This window comes from Saccoglossus kowalevskii, chromosome 14 (assembly GCF_978046115.1).
Source record: "Saccoglossus kowalevskii chromosome 14, keSacKowa6.1, whole genome shotgun sequence".
Classification (NCBI taxonomy): domain Eukaryota; kingdom Metazoa; phylum Hemichordata; class Enteropneusta; family Harrimaniidae; genus Saccoglossus; species Saccoglossus kowalevskii.
Window position 1 is genome coordinate 34235634 of NC_140654.1, and position 21927 is coordinate 34257560.

Genomic DNA, 21927 nt, shown 5'->3' on the forward strand with positions numbered 1-21927 from the left:
TATATCCTACTTGTATACTATCAGCTAGCTACTGATTCTAGTCTCAATTGTAAGGATTACAGTTATCTAGACTATATCCTAACTTGTATACTATAAGCTAGCTACTGATTCTAGTCTAAATGGTAAGGATTACAGTTATCTAGACTATATCCTAACTTGTCTACTATAAGCTAGCTACTGATTCTAGTCTAAATGGTAAGGATCACAGTTATCTATACTATATCCTACTTGTATACTATCAGCTAGCTACTGATTCTAGTCTCAATTGTAAGGATTACAGTTATCTAGACTATATCCTAACTTGTCTACTATAAGCTAGCTACTGATTCTAGTCTCAATGGTAAGGATTACAGTTATCTAGACTATATCCTAACTTGTCTACTATCAGCTAGCTACTGATTCTAGTCTCAATGGTAAGGATTACAGTTATCTAGACTATATCCTAACTTGTCTACTATAAGCTAGCTACTGATTCTAGTGTCAATGGTAAGGATCACAGTTATCTAGACTATATCCTACTTGTCTACTATTAGCAGGCTACTGATTCTAGTCTCAATGGTAAGGATTACAGTTATCTAGACTATATCCTAACTTGTATACTATAAGCTAGCTACTGATTCTAGTCTCAATGGTAAGGATTACAGTTATCTAGACTATATTCTACTTGTCTACTATAAACTAGCTACTGATTCTAGTGTCAATGGTAAGTATTACAATTATCTATACTATATCCTAACTTGTCTACTATAAGCTAGCTACTGATTCTAGTGTCAATGGTAAGGATTACAGGTATCTGAACTATATCCTACTTGTCTACTATAAGCTAGCTACTGATTCTAGTGTCAATGGCAAGTATTACAGTTATCTATACTATATCCTAACTTGTCTACTATAAGCTAGCTACTGATTCTAGTCTCAATGGTAAGGATTACAGGTATCTGAACTATATCCTAACTTGTCTACTATAAGCTAGCTACTGATTCTAGTCTCAATGGTAAGGATCACAGTTATCTAGACTATATTCAACTTGTCTACTATAAGCTAGCTACTGATTCTAGTCTCAATGGTAAAGATCACAGTTATCTAGACTATATTCTACTTGTCTACTATAAGCTACCTACTGATTCTAGTGTCAATGGTAAGTATTACAGTTATCTAGACTATATCCTAACTTGTATACTATAAGCTAGCTACTGATTCTAGTCTCAATGGTAAGGATCCCAGTTATCTAGACTATATCCTAACTTGTCTACTATAAGCTAGCTACTGATTCTAGTCTCAATGGTAAGGATTACAGTTATCTAGACTATATCCTAACTTGTATACTATAAGCTAGCTACTGATTCTAGTCTCAATGGTAAGGATTACAGTGATCTAGACTATATCCTAACTTGTCTACTAATAGCTGGCTACTGATTCTAGTCTCAATGGTAAGGATTACAGTGATCTAGACTATATCCTAACTTGTCTACTATAAGCTAGCTACTGATTCTAGTCTCAATGGTAAGGATCACAGTTATCTAGACTATATTCTACTTGTCTACTATAAGCTAGCTACTGATTCTAGTCTCAATGGTAAGGATTACAGTTATCTAGACTATATTCTACTTGTCTACTATAAGCTAGCTACTGATTCTAGTGTCAATGGTAAGTATTACAGTTATCTAGACTATATCCTAACTTGTATACTATAAGCTAGCTACTGATTCTAGTCTCAATGGTAAGGATCCCAGTTATCTAGACTATATCCTAACTTGTCTACTATAAGCTAGCTACTGATTCTAGTCTCAATGGTAAGGATTACAGTTATCTAGACTATATCCTAACTTGTATACTATAAGCTAGCTACTGATTCTAGTCTCAATGGTAAGGATTACAGTGATCTAGACTATATCCTAACTTGTCTACTATTAGCTGGCTACTGATTCTAGTCTCAATGGTAAGGATTACAGTGATCTAGACTATATCCTAACTTGTCTACTATTAGCTGGCTACTGATTCTAGTCTCAATGGTAAGGATTACAGTGATCTAGACTATATCCTAACTTGTCTACTATTAGCTGGCTACTGATTCTAGTCTCAATGGTAAGGATTACAGTTATCTAGACTATATCCTAACTTGTCTACTATAAGCTAGCTACTGATTCTTTTCTCAATGGTAAGGATTACAGTTATCTAGACTATATCCTACTTGTATACTATTAGCCAGCTACTGATTCTAGTCTCAATGGTAAGGATTACAGTTATCTAGACTATATCCTAACTTGTCTACTATTAGCTAGCTACTGATCCTAGTCTCAATGGTAAGGATTACAGTGATCTAGACTATATCCTAACTTGTCTACTATTAGCTGGCTACTGATTCTAGTCTCAATGGTAAGGATTACAGTTATCTAGACTATATCCTAACTTGTCTACTATAAGCTAGCTACTGATTCTAGTCTCAGTGGTAAGGATTACAGTTATCTATACTATATCCTACTTGTATACTATTAACTAGCTACTGATTCTAGTCTCAATGGTAAGGATTACAGTTATCTAGACTATATTCTACTTGTCTACTATAAGCTAGCTACTGATTCTAGTCTCAATGGTAAGGATCCCAGTTATCTAGACTATATCCTAACTTGTCTACTATAAGCTAGCTACTGATTCTAGTCTCAATGGTAAGGATTACAGTTATCTAGACTATATCCTAACTTGTATACTATAAGCTAGCTACTGATTCTAGTCTCAATGGTAAGGATTACAGTGATCTAGACTATATCCTAACTTGTCTACTATTAGTTGGCTACTGATTCTCGTCTCAATGGTAAGGATTACAGTGATCTAGACTATATCCTAACTTGTCTACTATTAGCTGGCTACTGATTCTAGTCTCAATGGTAAGGATTACAGTGATCTAGACTATATCCTAACTTGTCTACTATTAGCTGGCTACTGATTCTAGTCTCAATGGTAAGGATTACAGTTATCTAGACTATATCCTAACTTGTCTACTATAAGCTAGCTACTGATTCTAGTCTCAGTGGTAAGGATTACAGTTATCTATACTATATCCTACTTGTATACTATTAGCTAGCTACTGATTTTAGTCTCAATGGTAAGGATTACAGTTATCTAGACTATATCCTAACTTGTCCACTATAAGCTAGCTACTGATTCTAGTCTCAATGGTAAGGATTACAGTTATCTAGACTATATCCTAACTTGTCTACTATAAGCTAGCTACTGATTCTATTCTCAATGGTAAGGATTACAGTTATCTAGACTATATTCTACTTGTATACTATTAGCCAGCTACTGATTCTAGTCTCAATGGTAAGGATTACAGTTATCTAGACTATATCCTAACTTGTCTACTATTAGCTAGCTACTGATCCTAGTCTCAATGGTAAGGATTACAGTGATCTAGACTATATCCTAACTTGTCTACTATTAGCTGGCTACTGATTCTAGTCTCAATGGTAAGGATTACAGTTATCTAGACTATATCCTAACTTGTCTACTATAAGTTAGCTACTGATTCTAGTCTCAGTGGTAAGGATTACAGTTATCTTTACTATATCCTACTTGTATACTATTAGCTAGCTACTGATTCTAGTCTCAATGGTAAGGATTACAGTTATCTAGACTATATCCTAACTTGACTACTATTAGCTAGCTACTGATCCTAGTCTCAATGGTAAGGATTACAGTGATCTAGACTATATCCTAACTTGTCTACTATTAGCTGGCTACTGATTCTAGTCTCAATGGTAAGGATTACAGTTATCTAGACTATATCCTAACTTGTCTACTATAAGTTAGCTACTGATTCTAGTCTCAGTGGTAAGGATTACAGTTATCTATACTATATCCTACTTGTATACTATTAGCTAGCTACTGATTCTAGTCTCAATGGTAAGGATTACAGTTATCTAGACTATATCCTAACTTGTATACTATAAGCTAGCTACTGATTCTAGTCTCAATGGTAAGGATTACAGTTATCTAGACTATATCCTAACTTGTCTACTATCAGCTAGCTACTGATTCTAGTCTAAATGGTAAGGATTACAGTTATCTATAGTATATCCTAACTTGTATACTATCAGCTAGCTACTGATTCTAGTCTCAATGGTAAGGATTACAGTTATCTAGATTATATCCTAACTTGTATACTATTAGCTAGCTACTGATTATAGTCTCAATGGTAAGGATTACAGTTATCTAGACTATATCCTAACTTGTATACTATTAGCCAGCTACTGATTCTAGTCTCAATGGTAAGGATTACAGTTATCTAGACTACATCCTAACTTGTCTACTATTAGCTAGCTACTGATCCTAGTCTCAATGGTAAGGATTACAGTGATCTAGACTATATCCTAACTTGTCTACTATTAGCTGGCTACTGATTCTAGTCTCAATGGTAAGGATTACAGTTATCTAGACTATATCCTAACTTGTCTACTATAAGCTAGCTACTGATTCTAGTCTCAGTGGTAAGGATTACAGTTATCTATACTATATCCTACTTGTATGCTATTAGCTAGCTACTGATTCTAGTCTCAATGGTAAGGATTACAGCTATCTAGACTATATCCTAACTTATATACTATAAGCTAGCTACTGATTCTAGTCTAAATGGTAAGGATTACAGTTATCTATACTATATCCTAACTTGTATACTATCAGCTAGCTACTGATTCTAGTCTCAATGGTAAGGATTACAGTTATCTAGACTATATCCTACTTGTCTACTATCAGCTAGCTACTGATTCTAGTCTCAATGGCAAGTATTACAGTTATCTATACTATATCCTAACTTGTCTACTATAAGCTAGCTACTGATTCTAGTCTCAATGGTAAGGATTACAGGTATCTAGACTATATCCTAACTTGTCTACTATAAGCTAGCTACTGATTTTAGTCTCAATGGTAAGGATTACAGTTATCTAGACTATATCCTAACTTGTCCACTATAAGCTAGCTACTGATTCTAGTCTCAATGGTAAGGATTACAGTTATCTAGACTATATCCTAACTTGTCTACTATAAGCTAGCTACTGATTCTATTCTCAATGGTAAGGATTACAGTTATCTAGACTATATTCTACTTGTATACTATTAGCCAGCTACTGATTCTAGTCTCAATGGTAAGGATTACAGTTATCTAGACTATATCCTAACTTGTCTACTATTAGCTAGCTACTGATCCTAGTCTCAATGGTAAGGATTACAGTGATCTAGACTATATCCTAACTTGTCTACTATTAGCTGGCTACTGATTCTAGTCTCAATGGTAAGGATTACAGTTATCTAGACTATATCCTAACTTGTCTACTATAAGTTAGCTACTGATTCTAGTCTCAGTGGTAAGGATTACAGTTATCTATACTATATCCTACTTGTATACTATTAGCTAGCTACTGATTCTAGTCTCAATGGTAAGGATTACAGTTATCTAGACTATATCCTAACTTGACTACTATTAGCTAGCTACTGATCCTAGTCTCAATGGTAAGGATTACAGTGATCTAGACTATATCCTAACTTGTCTACTATTAGCTGGCTACTGATTCTAGTCTCAATGGTAAGGATTACAGTTATCTAGACTATATCCTAACTTGTCTACTATAAGTTAGCTACTGATTCTAGTCTCAGTGGTAAGGATTACAGTTATCTATACTATATCCTACTTGTATACTATTAGCTAGCTACTGATTCTAGTCTCAATGGTAAGGATTACAGTTATCTAGACTATATCCTAACTTGTATACTATAAGCTAGCTACTGATTCTAGTCTCAATGGTAAGGATTACAGTTATCTAGACTATATCCTAACTTGTCTACTATCAGCTAGCTACTGATTCTAGTCTAAATGGTAAGGATTACAGTTATCTATAGTATATCCTAACTTGTATACTATCAGCTAGCTACTGATTCTAGTCTCAATGGTAAGGATTACAGTTATCTAGATTATATCCTAACTTGTATACTATTAGCTAGCTACTGATTATAGTCTCAATGGTAAGGATTACAGTTATCTAGACTATATCCTAACTTGTATACTATTAGCCAGCTACTGATTCTAGTCTCAATGGTAAGGATTACAGTTATCTAGACTACATCCTAACTTGTCTACTATTAGCTAGCTACTGATCCTAGTCTCAATGGTAAGGATTACAGTGATCTAGACTATATCCTAACTTGTCTACTATTAGCTGGCTACTGATTCTAGTCTCAATGGTAAGGATTACAGTTATCTAGACTATATCCTAACTTGTCTACTATAAGCTAGCTACTGATTCTAGTCTCAGTGGTAAGGATTACAGTTATCTATACTATATCCTACTTGTATGCTATTAGCTAGCTACTGATTCTAGTCTCAATGGTAAGGATTACAGCTATCTAGACTATATCCTAACTTATATACTATAAGCTAGCTACTGATTCTAGTCTAAATGGTAAGGATTACAGTTATCTATACTATATCCTAACTTGTATACTATCAGCTAGCTACTGATTCTAGTCTCAATGGTAAGGATTACAGTTATCTAGACTATATCCTACTTGTCTACTATCAGCTAGCTACTGATTCTAGTCTCAATGGTAAGAATTACAGTTATCTAGACTATATCCTAACTTGTCTACTATTAGCTAGCTACTGATTCTAGTGTCAATGGTAAGGATCACAGTTATCTAGACTATATCCTACTTGTCTACTATTAGCTGGCTACTGACTCTAGTCTCAATGGTAAGGATTACAGTTATCTAGACTATATCCTAACTTATATACTATAAGCTAGCTACTGATTCTAGTCTCAATGGTAAGGATTACAGTTATCTAGACTATATTCTACTTGTCTACTATAAGCTAGCTACTGATTCTAGTGTCAATGGTAAGTATTACAGTTATCTATACTATATCCTAACTTGTCTACTATAAGCTAGCTACTGATTCTAGTGTCAATGGTAAGGATTACAGGTATCTGAACTATATTCTACTTGTTTACTATAAGCTAGCTACTGATTCTAGTGTCAATGGTAAGGATTACAGTGATCTAGACTATATCCTAACTTGTCTACTATTAGCTGGCTACTGATTCTAGTCTCAACGGTAAGGATTACAGTTATCTAGACTCTATCCTAACTTGTCTACTATTAGCTGGCTACTGATTCTAGTCTCAATGGTAAGGATTACAGTGATCTAGACTATATACTAACTTGTCTACTATTAGCTGGCTACTGATTCTAGTCTCAATGGTAAGGATTACAGTTATCTAGACTATATCCTAACTTGTCTACTATTAGCTAGCTACTGATTCTAGTCTCAATGGTAATGATTACAGTTATCTAGACTATATCCTAACTTGTCCACTATAAGCTAGCTACTGATTCTAGTCTAAATGGTAAGGATTACAGTTATCTATACTATATCCTAACTTGTATACTATTAGCTAGCTACTGATTCTAGTCTCAATGGTAAGGATTACAGTTATCTAGACTATATCCTAACTTGTCTACTATAAGCTAGCTACTGATTCTAGTCTCAATGGTAAGGATTACAGTTATCTAGACTATATCCTAACTTGTCTACTATAAGCTAGCTACTGATCCTCGTCTCAATGGTAAGGATTACAGTTATCTAGACTATATCCTACTTGTCTACTATCAGCTAGCTACTGATTCTAGTCTCAATGGTAAGGATTACAGTTATCTAGACTATATCCTAACTTGTCTACTATTAGCTAGCTACTGATTCTAGTCTCAATGGTAAGGATTACAGTTATCTAGACTATAACCTACTTGTCTACTATCAGCTAGCTACTGATTCTAGTCTCAATGGTAAGGATTACAGTTATCTAGACTATATCCTAACTTGTATACTATCAGCTAGCTACTGATTCTAGTCTCAATGGTAAGGATTACAGTTATCTAGACTATATCCTAACTTGTATACTATAAGCTAGCTACTGATTCTAGTCTCAATGGTAAGGATCACAGTTATCTAGACTATATTCTAACTTGTATACTATAAGCTAGCTACTGATTCTAGTCTCAATGGTAAGGATTACAGTTATCTAGACTATATTCTACTTGTCTACTATAAGCTAGCTACTGATTCTAGTGTCAATGGTAAGTATTACAGTTATCTATACTATATCCTAACTTGTCTACTATAAGCTAGCTACTGATTCTAGTCTCAATGGTAAGGATTACAGTTATCTAGACTATATCCTAACTTATATACTATAAGCTAGCTACTGATTCTAGTCTCAATGGTAAGGATCACAGTTATCTAGTCTATATCCTAACTTGTCTACTATAAGCTAGCTACTGATTCTAGTCTCAATGGTAAGGATTACAGTTATCTAGACTATATCCTAACTTGTATACTATAAGCTAGCTACTGATTCTAGTCTCAATGGTAAGGATTACAGTTATCTAGACTATATTCTACTTGTCTACTATAAGCTAGCTACTGATTCTAGTGTCAATGGTAAGTATTACAGTTATCTATACTATATCCTAACTTGTCTACTATAAGCTAGCTACTGATTCTAGTGTCAATGGTAAGGATTACAGGTATCTGAACTATATCCTAACTTGTCTACTATAAGCTAGCTACTGATTCTAGTCTCAATGGTAAGGATCACAGTTATCTAGACTATATTCTACTTGTATACTATAAGCTAGCTACTGATTCTAGTGTCAATGGTAAGTATTACAGTTATCTAGACTATATCCTAACTTGTCTACTATAAGCTAGCTACTGATTCTAGTCTCAATGGTAAGGATTACAGTTATCTAGACTATATCCTAACTTGTATACTATAAGCTAGCTACTGACTCTAGTCTCAATGGTAAGGATTACAGTGATCTAGACTATATCCTAACTTGTCTACTATTAGCTGGCTACTGATTCTAGTCTCAATGGTAAGGATTACAGTGATCTGGACTATATCCTAACTTGTCTACTATTAGCTGGCTACTGATTCTAGTCTCAATGGTAAGGATTACAGTGATCTAGACTATATCCTAACTTGTCTACTATTAGCTGGCTACTGATTCTAGTCTCAATGGTAAGGATTACAGTTATCTAGACTATATCCTAACTTGTCTACTATAAGCTAGCTACTGATTCTAGTCTCAGTGGTAAGGATTACAGTTATCTATACTATATCCTACTTGTATAGTATTAGCTAGCTACTGATTCTAGTCTCAATGGTAAGGATTACAGTTATCTAGACTATATCCTAACTTGTCCACTATAAGCTAGCTACTGATTCTAGTCTAAATGGTAAGGATTACAGTTATCTATACTATATCCTAACTTGTATACTATTAGCTAGCTACTGAATCTAGTCTCAAGGGTAAGGATTACAGTTATCTAGACGCTATCCTAACTTGTCTACTATAAGCTAGCTACTGATTCTAGTCTCAATGGTAAGGATTACAGTGATCTAGACTATATCCTAACTTGTCTACTATTAGCTGGCTACTGATTCTAGTCTCAATGGTAAGGATTACAGTTATCTAGACTATATCCTAACTTGTCTACTATAAGCTAGCTACTGATTCTAGTCTCAGTGGTAAGGATTACAGTTATCTATGCTATATCCTACTTGTATACTATTAGCTAGCTACTGATTCTAGTCTCAATGGTAAGGATTACAGTTATCTAGACTATATCCTAACTTGTCCACTATAAGCTAGCTACTGATTCTAGTCTAAATGGAAAGGATTACAGTTATCTATACTATATCCTAACTTGTATACTATTAGCTAGCTACTGAATCTAGTCTCAAGGGTAAGGATTACAGTTATCTAGACTCTATCCTAACTTGTCTACTATAAGCTAGCTACTGATTCTAGTCTCAATGGTAAGGATTACAGTTATCTAGACTATATCCTAACTTATCTACTATAAGCTAGCTACTGATCCTAGTCTCAATGGTAAGGATTACAGTTATCTAGACTATATCCTACTTGTCTACTATCAGCTAGCTACTGATTCTAGTCTCAATGGTAAGGATTACAGTTATCTAGACTATATCCTAACTTGTCTACTATTAGCTAGCTACTGATTCTAGTCTCAATGGTAAGGATTACAGTTATCTAGACTATATCCTACTTGTCTACTATCAGCTAGCTACTGATTCTAGTCTCAATGATAAGGATTACAGTTATCTAGACTATATTCTACTTGTCTACTATAAGCTAGCTACTGATTCTAGTGTCAATGGTAAGTATTACAGTTATCTATACTATATCCTAACTTGTCTACTATAAGCTAGCTACTGATTCTAGTCTCAATGGTAAGGATTACAGTGATCTAGACTATATCCTAACTTGTCTACTATTAGCTGGCTACTGATTCTAGTCTCAATGGTAAGGATTACAGTTATCTAGACTATATTCTACTTGTCTACTATAAACTAGCTACTGATTCTAGTGTCAATGGTAAGTATTACAGTTATCTATACTATATCCTAACTTGTCTACTATAAGCTAGCTACTGATTCTAGTGTAAATGGTAAGGATTACAGGTATCTATACTATATCCTACTTGTATACTATTAGCTAGCTACTGATTCTAGTCTCAATGGTAAGGATTAAAGTTATCTAGACTATATCCTACTTGTCTACTATCAGCTAGCTACTGATTCTAGTCTCAATAAGGATTACAGTTATCTAGACTATATCCTAACTTGTCCACTATAAGCTAGCTACTGATTCTAGTCTAAATGGTAAGGATTACAGTTATCTATACTATATCCTAACTTGTATACTATTAGCTAGCTACTGATTCTAGTCTCAATGGTAAGGATTACAGTTATCTAGACTATATCCTAACTTGTATACTATAAGCTAGCTACTGATTCTAGTGTCAATGGTAAGGATCACAGTTATCTAGACTATGTCCTACTTGTCTACTATTAGCTGGCTACTGATTCTAGTCTCAATGGTAAGGATTACAGTTATCTAGACTATATCCTAACTTGTCTACTATAAGCTAGCTACTGATTCTAGTCTAAATGGTAAGGATCACAGTTATCTAGACTATATCCTAACTTGTCTACTATAAGCTAGCTACTGATTCTAGTCTCAATGGTAAGGATTATAGTTATCTAGACTATATCCTAACTTGTCTACTATTAGCTGGCTACTGATTCTAGTCTCAACGGTAAGGATTACAGTGATCTAGACTATATCCTAACTTGTCTACTATTAGCTGGCTACTGATTCTAGTCTCAATGGTAAGGATTACAGTGATCTAGACTATATCCTAACTTGTCTACTATTAGCTGGCTACTGATTCTAGTCTCAATGGTAAGGATTACAGTTATCTAGACTATATCCTAACTTGTCTACTATTAGCTAGCTACTGATTCTAGTCTCAATGGTAATGATTACAGTTATCTAGACTATATCCTAACTTGTCCACTATAAGCTAGCTACTGATTCTAGTCTAAATGGTAAGGATTACAGTTATCTATACTATATCCTAACTTGTATACTATTAGCTAGCTACTGATTCTAGTCTCAATGGTAAGGATTACAGTTATCTAGACTATATCCTAACTTGTCTACTATAAGCTAGCTACTGATTCTAGTCTCAATGGTAAGGATTACAGTTATCTAGACTATATCCTAACTTGTCTACTATAAGCTAGCTACTGATCCTCGTCTCAATGGTAAGGATTACAGTTATCTAGACTATATCCTACTTGTCTACTATCAGCTAGCTACTGATTCTAGTCTCAATGGTAAGGATTACAGTTATCTAGACTATATCCTAACTTGTCTACTATTAGCTAGCTACTGATTCTAGTCTCAATGGTAAGGATTACAGTTATCTAGACTATATCCTACTTGTCTACTATCAGCTAGCTACTGATTCTAGTCTCAATGGTAAGGATTACAGTTATCTAGACTATATCCTAACTTGTATACTATCAGCTAGCTACTGATTCTAGTCTCAATGGTAAGGATTACAGTTATCTAGACTATATCCTAACTTGTATACTATAAGCTAGCTACTGATTCTAGTCTCAATGGTAAGGATCACAGTTATCTAGACTATATTCTAACTTGTATACTATAAGCTAGCTACTGATTCTAGTCTCAATGGTAAGGATTACAGTTATCTAGACTATATCCTAACTTGTATACTATCAGCTAGCTACTGATTCTAGTCTCAATGGTAAGGATTACAGTTATCTAGACTATATCCTAACTTGTATACTATAAGCTAGCTACTGATTCTAGTCTCAATGGTAAGGATCACAGTTATCTAGACTATATTCTAACTTGTATACTATAAGCTAGCTACTGATTCTAGTCTCAATGGTAATGATCACAGTTATCTAGACTATATTCTACTTGTCTACTATAAGCTAGCTACTGATTCTAGTGTCAATGGTAAGTATTACAGTTATCTAGACTATATCCTAACTTGTATACTATAAGCTAGCTACCGATTCTAGTCTCAATGGTAAGGATCCCAGTTTTCTAGACTATATCCTAACTTGTCTACTATAAGCTAGCTACTGATTCTAGTCTCAATGCTAAGGATTACAGTGATCTAGACTATATCCTAACTTGTATACTATAAGCTAGCTACTGATTCTAGTCTCAATGGTAAGGATTACAGTGATCTAGACTATATCCTAACTTGTCTACTATTAGCTGGCTACTGATTCTAGTCTCAACGGTAAGGATTACAGTGATCTAGACTATATCCTAACTTGTCTACTATTAGCTGGCTACTGATTCTAGTCTCAATGGTAAGGATTACAGTGATCTAGACTATATCCTAACTTGTCTACTATTAGCTGGCTACTGATTCTAGTCTCAATGATAAGGATTACAGTTATCTAGACTATATCCTAACTTGTCTACTATTAGCTAGCTACTGATTCTAGTCTCAATGGTAATGATTACAGTTATCTAGACTATATCCTAACTTGTCCACTATAAGCTAGCTACTGATTCTAGTCTAAATGGTAAGGATTACAGTTATCTATACTATATCCTAACTTGTATACTATTAGCTAGCTACTGATTCTAGTCTCAATGGTAAGGATTACAGTTATCTAGACTATATCCTAACTTGTCTACTATAAGCTAGCTACTGATTCTAGTCTCAATGGTAAGGATTACAGTTATCTAGACTATATCCTAACTTGTCTACTATAAGCTAGCTACTGATCCTCGTCTCAATGGTAAGGATTACAGTTATCTAGACTATATCCTACTTGTCTACTATCAGCTAGCTACTGATTCTAGTCTCAATGGTAAGGATTACTGTTATCTAGACTATATCCTAACTTGTCTACTATTAGCTAGCTACTGATTCTAGTCTCAATGGTAAGGATTACAGTTATCTAGACTATATCCTACTTGTCTACTATCAGCTAGCTACTGATTCTAGTCTCAATGGTAAGGATTACAGTTATCTAGACTATATCCTAACTTGTATACTATCAGCTAGCTACTGATTCTAGTCTCAATGGTAAGGATTACAGTTATCTAGACTATATCCCAACTTGTATACTATAAGCTAGCTACTGATTCTAGTCTCAATGGTAAGGATCACAGTTATCTAGACTATATTCTAACTTGTATACTATAAGCTAGCTACTGATTCTAGTCTCAATGGTAAGGATTACAGTTATCTAGACTATATTCTACTTGTCTACTATAAGCTAGCTACTGATTCTAGTGTCAATGGTAAGTATTACAGTTATCTATACTATATCCTAACTTGTCTACTATAAGCTAGCTACTGATTCTAGTCTCAATGGTAAGGATTACAGTTATCTAGACTATATCCTAACTTATATACTATAAGCTAGCTACTGATTCTAGTCTCAATGGTAAGGATCACAGTTATCTAGTCTATATCCTAACTTGTCTACTATTAGCTAGCTACTGATTCTAGTCTCAATGGTAATGATCACAGTTATCTAGACTATATTCTACTTGTCTACTATAAGCTAGCTACTGATTCTAGTGTCAATGGTAAGTATTACAGTTATCTAGACTATATCCTAACTTGTATACTATAAGCTAGCTACTGATTCTAGTCTCAATGGTAAGGATCCCAGTTTTCTAGACTATATCCTAACTTGTCTACTATAAGCTAGCTACTGATTCTAGTCTCAATGCTAAGGATTACAGTGATCTAGACTATATCCTAACTTGTCTACTATTAGCTGGCTACTGATTCTAGTCTCAACGGTAAGGATTACAGTGATCTAGACTATATCCTAACTTGTCTACTATTAGCTGGCTACTGATTCTAGTCTCAATGGTAAGGATTACAGTGATCTAGACTATATCCTAACTTGTCTACTATTAGCTGGCTACTGATTCTAGTCTCAATGATAAGGATTACAGTTATCTAGACTATATCCTAACTTGTCTACTATTAGCTAGCTACTGATTCTAGTCTCAATGGTAATGATTACAGTTATCTAGAATATATCCTAACTTGTCCACTATAAGCTAGCTACTGATTCTAGTCTAAATGGTAAGGATTACAGTTATCTATACTATATCCTAACTTGTATACTATTAGCTAGCTACTGATTCTAGTCTCAATGGTAAGGATTACAGTTATCTAGACTATATCCTAACTTGTCTACTATAAGCTAGCTACTGATTCTAGTCTCAATGGTAAGGATTACAGTTATCTAGACTATATCCTAACTTGTCTACTATAAGCTAGCTACTGATCCTCGTCTCAATGGTAAGGATTACAGTTATCTAGACTATATCCTACTTGTCTACTATCAGCTAGCTACTGATTCTAGTCTCAATGGTAAGGATTACTGTTATCTAGACTATATCCTAACTTGTCTACTATTAGCTAGCTACTGATTCTAGTCTCAATGGTAAGGATTACAGTTATCTAGACTATATCCTACTTGTCTACTATCAGCTAGCTACTGATTCTAGTCTCAATGGTAAGGATTACAGTTATCTAGACTATATCCTAACTTGTATACTATCAGCTAGCTACTGATTCTAGTCTCAATGGTAAGGATTACAGTTATCTAGACTATATCCCAACTTGTATACTATAAGCTAGCTACTGATTCTAGTCTCAATGGTAAGGATCACAGTTATCTAGACTATATTCTAACTTGTATACTATAAGCTAGCTACTGATTCTAGTCTCAATGGTAAGGATTACAGTTATCTAGACTATATTCTACTTGTCTACTATAAGCTAGCTACTGATTCTAGTGTCAATGGTAAGTATTACAGTTATCTATACTATATCCTAACTTGTCTACTATAAGCTAGCTACTGATTCTAGTCTCAATGGTAAGGATTACAGTTATCTAGACTATATCCTAACTTATATACTATAAGCTAGCTACTGATTCTAGTCTCAATGGTAAGGATCACAGTTATCTAGTCTATATCCTAACTTGTCTACTATAAGCTAGCTACTGATTCTAGTCTCAATGGTAAGGATTACAGTTATCTAGACTATATCCTAACTTGTATACTATAAGCTAGCTACTGATTCTAGTCTCAATGGTAAGGATTACAGTTATCTAGACTATATTATACTTGTCTGCTATAAGCTAGCTACTGATTCTAGTGTCAATGGTAAGTATTACAGTTATCTATACTATATCCTAACTTGTCTACTATAAGCTAGCTACTGATTCTAGTGTCAATGGTAAGGATTACAGGTATCTGAACTATATCCTACTTGTATACTATTAGCTAGCTACTGATTCTAGTCTCAATGGTAAGGATTACAGTTATCTAGACTATATCCTAACTTGTCTACTATAAGCTAGCTACTGATCCTCATCTCAATGGTAAGGATTACTGTTATCTAGACTATATCCTAACTTGTCTACTATTAGCTAGCTACTGATTCTAGTCTCAATGGTAAGGATTACAGTTATCTAGACTATATCCTACTTGTCTACTATCAGCTAGCTACTGATTCTAGTCTCAATGGTAAGGATTACAGTTATCTAGACTATATCCTAACTTGTATACTATCAGCTAGCTACTGATTCTAGTCTCAATGGTAAGGATTACAGTTATCTAGACTATATCCCAACTTGTATACTATAAGCTAGCTACTGATTCTAGTCTCAATGGTAAGGATCACAGTTATCTAGACTATATTCTAACTTGTATACTATAAGCTAGCTACTGATTCTAGTCTCAATGGTAAGGATTACAGTTATCTAGACTATATTCTACTTGTCTACTATAAGCTAGCTACTGATTCTAGTGTCAATGGTAAGTATTACAGTTATCTATACTATATCCTAACTTGTCTACTATAAGCTAGCTACTGATTCTAGTCTCAATGGTAAGGATTACAGTTATCTAGACTATATCCTAACTTATATACTATAAGCTAGCTACTGATTCTAGTCTCAATGGTAAGGATCACAGTTATCTAGTCTATATCCTAACTTGTCTACTATTAGCTAGCTACTGATTCTAGTCTCAATGGTAATGATCACAGTTATCTAGACTATATTCTACTTGTCTACTATAAGCTAGCTACTGATTCTAGTGTCAATGGTAAGTATTACAGTTATCTAGACTATATCCTAACTTGTATACTATAAGCTAGCTACTGATTCTAGTCTCAATGGTAAGGATCCCAGTTTTCTAGACTATATCCTAACTTGTCTTCTATAAGCTAGCTACTGATTCTAGTCTCAATGCTAAGGATTACAGTGATCTAGACTATATCCTAACTTGTATACTATAAGCTAGCTACTGATTCTAGTCTCAATGGTAAGGATTACAGTGATCTAGACTATATCCTAACTTGTCTACTATTAGCTGGCTACTGATTCTAGTCTCAACGGTAAGGATTACAGTGATCTAGACTATATCCTAACTTGTCTACTATTAGCTGGCTACTGATTCTAGTCTCAATGGTAAGGATTACAGTGATCTAGACTATATCCTAACTTGTCTACTATTAGCTGGCTACTGATTCTAGTCTCAATGATAAGGATTACAGTTATCTAGACTATATCCTAACTTGTCTACTATTAGCTAGCTACTGATTCTAGTCTCAATGGTAATGATTACAGTTATCTAGACTATATCCTAACTTGTCCACTATAAGCTAGCTACTGATTCTAGTCTAAATGGTAAGGATTACAGTTATCTATACTATATCCTAACTTGTATACTATTAGCTAGCTACTGATTCTAGTCTCAATGGTAAGGATTACAGTTATCTAGACTATATCCTAACTTGTCTACTATAAGCTAGCTACTGATTCTAGTCTCAATGGTAAGGATTACAGTTATCTAGACTATATCCTAACTTGTCTACTATAAGCTAGCTACTGATCCTCGTCTCAATGGTAAGGATTACAGTTATCTAGACTATATCCTACTTGTCTACTATCAGCTAGCTACTGATTCTAGTCTCAATGGTAAGGATTACTGTTATCTAGACTATATCCTAACTTGTCTACTATTAGCTAGCTACTGATTCTAGTCTCAATGGTAAGGATTACAGTTATCTAGACTATATCCTACTTGTCTACTATCAGCTAGCTACTGATTCTAGTCTCAATGGTAAGGATTACAGTTATCTAGACTATATCCTAACTTGTATACTATCAGCTAGCTACTGATTCTAGTCTCAATGGTAAGGATTACAGTTATCTAGACTATATCCCAACTTGTATACTATAAGCTAGCTACTGATTCTAGTCTCAATGGTAAGGATCACAGTTATCTAGACTATATTCTAACTTGTATACTATAAGCTAGCTACTGATTCTAGTCTCAATGGTAAGGATTACAGTTATCTAGACTATATTCTACTTGTCTACTATAAGCTAGCTACTGATTCTAGTGTCAATGGTAAGTATTACAGTTATCTATACTATATCCTAACTTGTCTACTATAAGCTAGCTACTGATTCTAGTCTCAATGGTAAGGATTACAGTTATCTAGACTATATCCTAACTTATATACTATAAGCTAGCTACTGATTCTAGTCTCAATGGTAAGGATCACAGTTATCTAGTCTATATCCTAACTTGTCTACTATAAGCTAGCTACTGATTCTAGTCTCAATGGTAAGGATTACAGTTATCTAGACTATATCCTAACTTGTATACTATAAGCTAGCTACTGATTCTAGTCTCAATGGTAAGGATTACAGTTATCTAGACTATATTATACTTGTCTGCTATAAGCTAGCTACTGATTCTAGTGTCAATGGTAAGTATTACAGTTATCTATACTATATCCTAACTTGTCTACTATAAGCTAGCTACTGATTCTAGTGTCAATGGTAAGGATTACAGGTATCTGAACTATATCCTACTTGTATACTATTAGCTAGCTACTGATTCTAGTCTCAATGGTAAGGATTACAGTTATCTAGACTATATCCTAACTTGTCTACTATAAGCTAGCTACTGATCCTCGTCTCAATGGTAAGGATTACAGTTATCTAGACTATATCCTACTTGTCTACTATCAGCTAGCTACTGATTCTAGTCTCAATGGTAAGGATTACAGTTATCTAGACTATATCCTAACTTGTCTACTATTAGCTAGCTACTGATTCTAGTCTCAATGGTAAGGATTACAGTTATCTAGACTATATCCTACTTGTCTACTATCAGCTAGCTACTGATTCTAGTCTCAATGGTAAGGATTACAGTTATCTAGACTATATCCTAACTTGTATACTATCAGCTAGCTACTGATTCTAGTCTCAATGGTAAGGATTACAGTTATCTAGACTATATCCTAACTTGTATACTATAAGCTAGCTACTGATTCTAGTCTCAATGGTAAGGATCACAGTTATCTAGACTATATTCTAACTTGTATACTATAAGCTAGCTACTGATTCTAGTCTCAATGGTAAGGATTACAGTTATCTAGACTATATCCTAACTTGTATACTATCAGCTAGCTACTGATTCTAGTCTCAATGGTAAGGATTACAGTTATCTAGACTATATCCTAACTTGTATACTATAAGCTAGCTACTGATTCTAGTCTCAATGGTAAGGATCACAGTTATCTAGACTATATTCTAACTTGTATACTATAAGCTAGCTACTGATTCTAGTCTCAATGGTAATGATCACAGTTATCTAGACTATATTCTACTTGTCTACTATAAGCTAGCTACTGATTCTAGTGTCAATGGTAAGTATTACAGTTATCTAGACTATATCCTAACTTGTATACTATAAGCTAGCTACTGATTCTAGTCTCAATGGTAAGGATCCCAGTTTTCTAGACTATATCCTAACTTGTCTACTATAAGCTAGCTACTGATTCTAGTCTCAATGCTAAGGATTACAGTGATCTAGACTATATCCTAACTTGTATACTATAAGCTAGCTACTGATTCTAGTCTCAATGGTAAGGATTACAGTGATCTAGACTATATCCTAACTTGTCTACTATTAGCTGGCTACTGATTCTAGTCTCAACGGTAAGGATTACAGTGATCTAGACTATATCCTAACTTGTCTACTATTAGCTGGCTACTGATTCTAGTCTCAATGGTAAGGATTACAGTGATCTAGACTATATCCTAACTTGTCTACTATTAGCTGGCTACTGATTCTAGTCTCAATGATAAGGATTACAGTTATCTAGACTATATCCTAACTTGTCTACTATTAGCTAGCTACTGATTCTAGTCTCAATGGTAATGATTACAGTTATCTAGACTATATCCTAACTTGTCTACTATAAGCTAGCTACTGATTCTAGTCTCAATGGTAAGGATTACAGTTATCTAGACTATATCCTAACTTGTCTACTATAAGCTAGCTACTGATCCTCGTCTCAATGGTAAGGATTACAGTTATCTAGACTATATCCTACTTGTCTACTATCAGCTAGCTACTGATTCTAGTCTCAATGGTAAGGATTACTGTTATCTAGACTATATCCTAACTTGTCTACTATTAGCTAGCTACTGATTCTAGTCTCAACGGTAAGGATTACAGTGATCTAGACTATATCCTAACTTGTCTACTATTAGCTGGCTACTGATTCTAGTCTCAACGGTAAGGATTACAGTGATCTAGACTATATCCTAACTTGTCTACTATTAGCTGGCTACTGATTCTAGTCTCAATGGTAAGGATTACAGTGATCTAGACTATATCCTAACTTGTCTACTATTAGCTGGCTACTGATTCTAGTCTCAATGATAAGGATTACAGTTATCTAGACTATATCCTAACTTGTCTACTATTAGCTAGCTACTGATTCTAGTCTCAATGGTAATGATTACAGTTATCTAGACTATATCCTAACTTGTCCACTATAAGCTAGCTACTGATTCTAGTCTAAATGGTAAGGATTACAGTTATCTATACTATACCCTAACTTGTATACTATTAGCTAGCTACTGATTCTAGTCTCAATGGTAAGGATTACAGTTATCTAGACTATATCCTAACTTGTCTACTATAAGCTAGCTACTGATTCTAGTGTCAATGGTAAGGATTACAGTTATCTAGACTATATCCTAACTTGTCTACTATAAGCTAGCTACTGATCCTCGTCTCAATGGTAAGGATTACAGTTATCTAGACTATATCCTACTTGTCTACTATCAGCTAGCTACTGATTCTAGTCTCAATGGTAAGGATTACTGTTATCTAGACTATATCCTAACTTGTCTACTATTAGCTAGCTACTGATTCTAGTCTCAATGGTAAGGATTACAGTTATCTAGACTATATCCTACTTGTCTACTATCAGCTAGCTACTGATTCTAGTCTCAATGGTAAGGATTACAGTTATCTAGACTATATCCTAACTTGTATACTATCAGCTAGCTACTGATTCTAGTCTCAATGGTAAGGATTACAGTTATCTAGACTATATCCCAACTTGTATACTATAAGCTAGCTACTGATTCTAGTCTCAATGGTAAGGATCACAGTTATCTAGACTATATTCTAACTTGTATACTATAAGCTAGCTACTGATTCTAGTCTCAATGGTAAGGATTACAGTTATCTAGACTATATTCTACTTGTCTACTATAAGCTAGCTACTGATTCTAGTGTCAATGGTAAGTATTACAGTTATCTATACTATATCCTAACTTGTCTACTATAAGCTAGCTACTGATTCTAGTCTCAATGGTAAGGATTACAGTTATCTAGACTATATCCTAACTTATATACTATAAGCTAGCTACTGATTCTAGTCTCAATGGTAAGGATCACAGTTATCTAGTCTATATCCTAACTTGTCTACTATTAGCTAGCTACTGATTCTAGTCTCAATGGTAATGATCACAGTTATCTAGACTATATTCTACTTGTCTACTATAAGCTAGCTACTGATTCTAGTCTCAATGGTAAGTATTACAGTTATCTAGACTATATCCTAACTTGTATACTATAAGCTAGCTACTGATTCTAGTCTCAATGGTAAGGATCCCAGTTTTCTAGACTATATCCTAACTTGTCTACTATAAGCTAGCTACTGATTCTAGTCTCAATGCTAAGGATTACAGTGATCTAGACTATATCCTAACTTGTATACTATAAGCTAGCTACTGATTCTAGTCTCAATGGTAAGGATTACAGTGATCTAGACTATATCCTAACTTGTCTACTATTAGCTGGCTACTGATTCTAGTCTCAACGGTAAGGATTACAGTGATCTAGACTATATCCTAACTTGTCTACTATTAGCTGGCTACTGATTCTAGTCTCAATGGTAAGGATTACAGTGATCTAGACTATATCCTAACTTGTCTACTATTAGCTGGCTACTGATTCTAGTCTCAATGATAAGGATTACAGTTATCTAGACTATATCCTAACTTGTCTACTATAAGCTAGCTACTGATCCTCGTCTCAATGGTAAGGATTACAGTTATCTAGACTATATCCTACTTGTCTACTATCAGC

At 34.4% G+C, this 21927-nt stretch overlaps 1 protein-coding gene across 2 annotated transcripts in view; it reads left to right on the plus strand.

The window, feature by feature from the left end:
* LOC144350034 (WW domain-containing oxidoreductase-like) overlaps window positions 1-21927 on the plus strand; it is a 147370-nt gene that overhangs the window by 85168 nt on the left and 40275 nt on the right. The window lies entirely within an intron of this gene.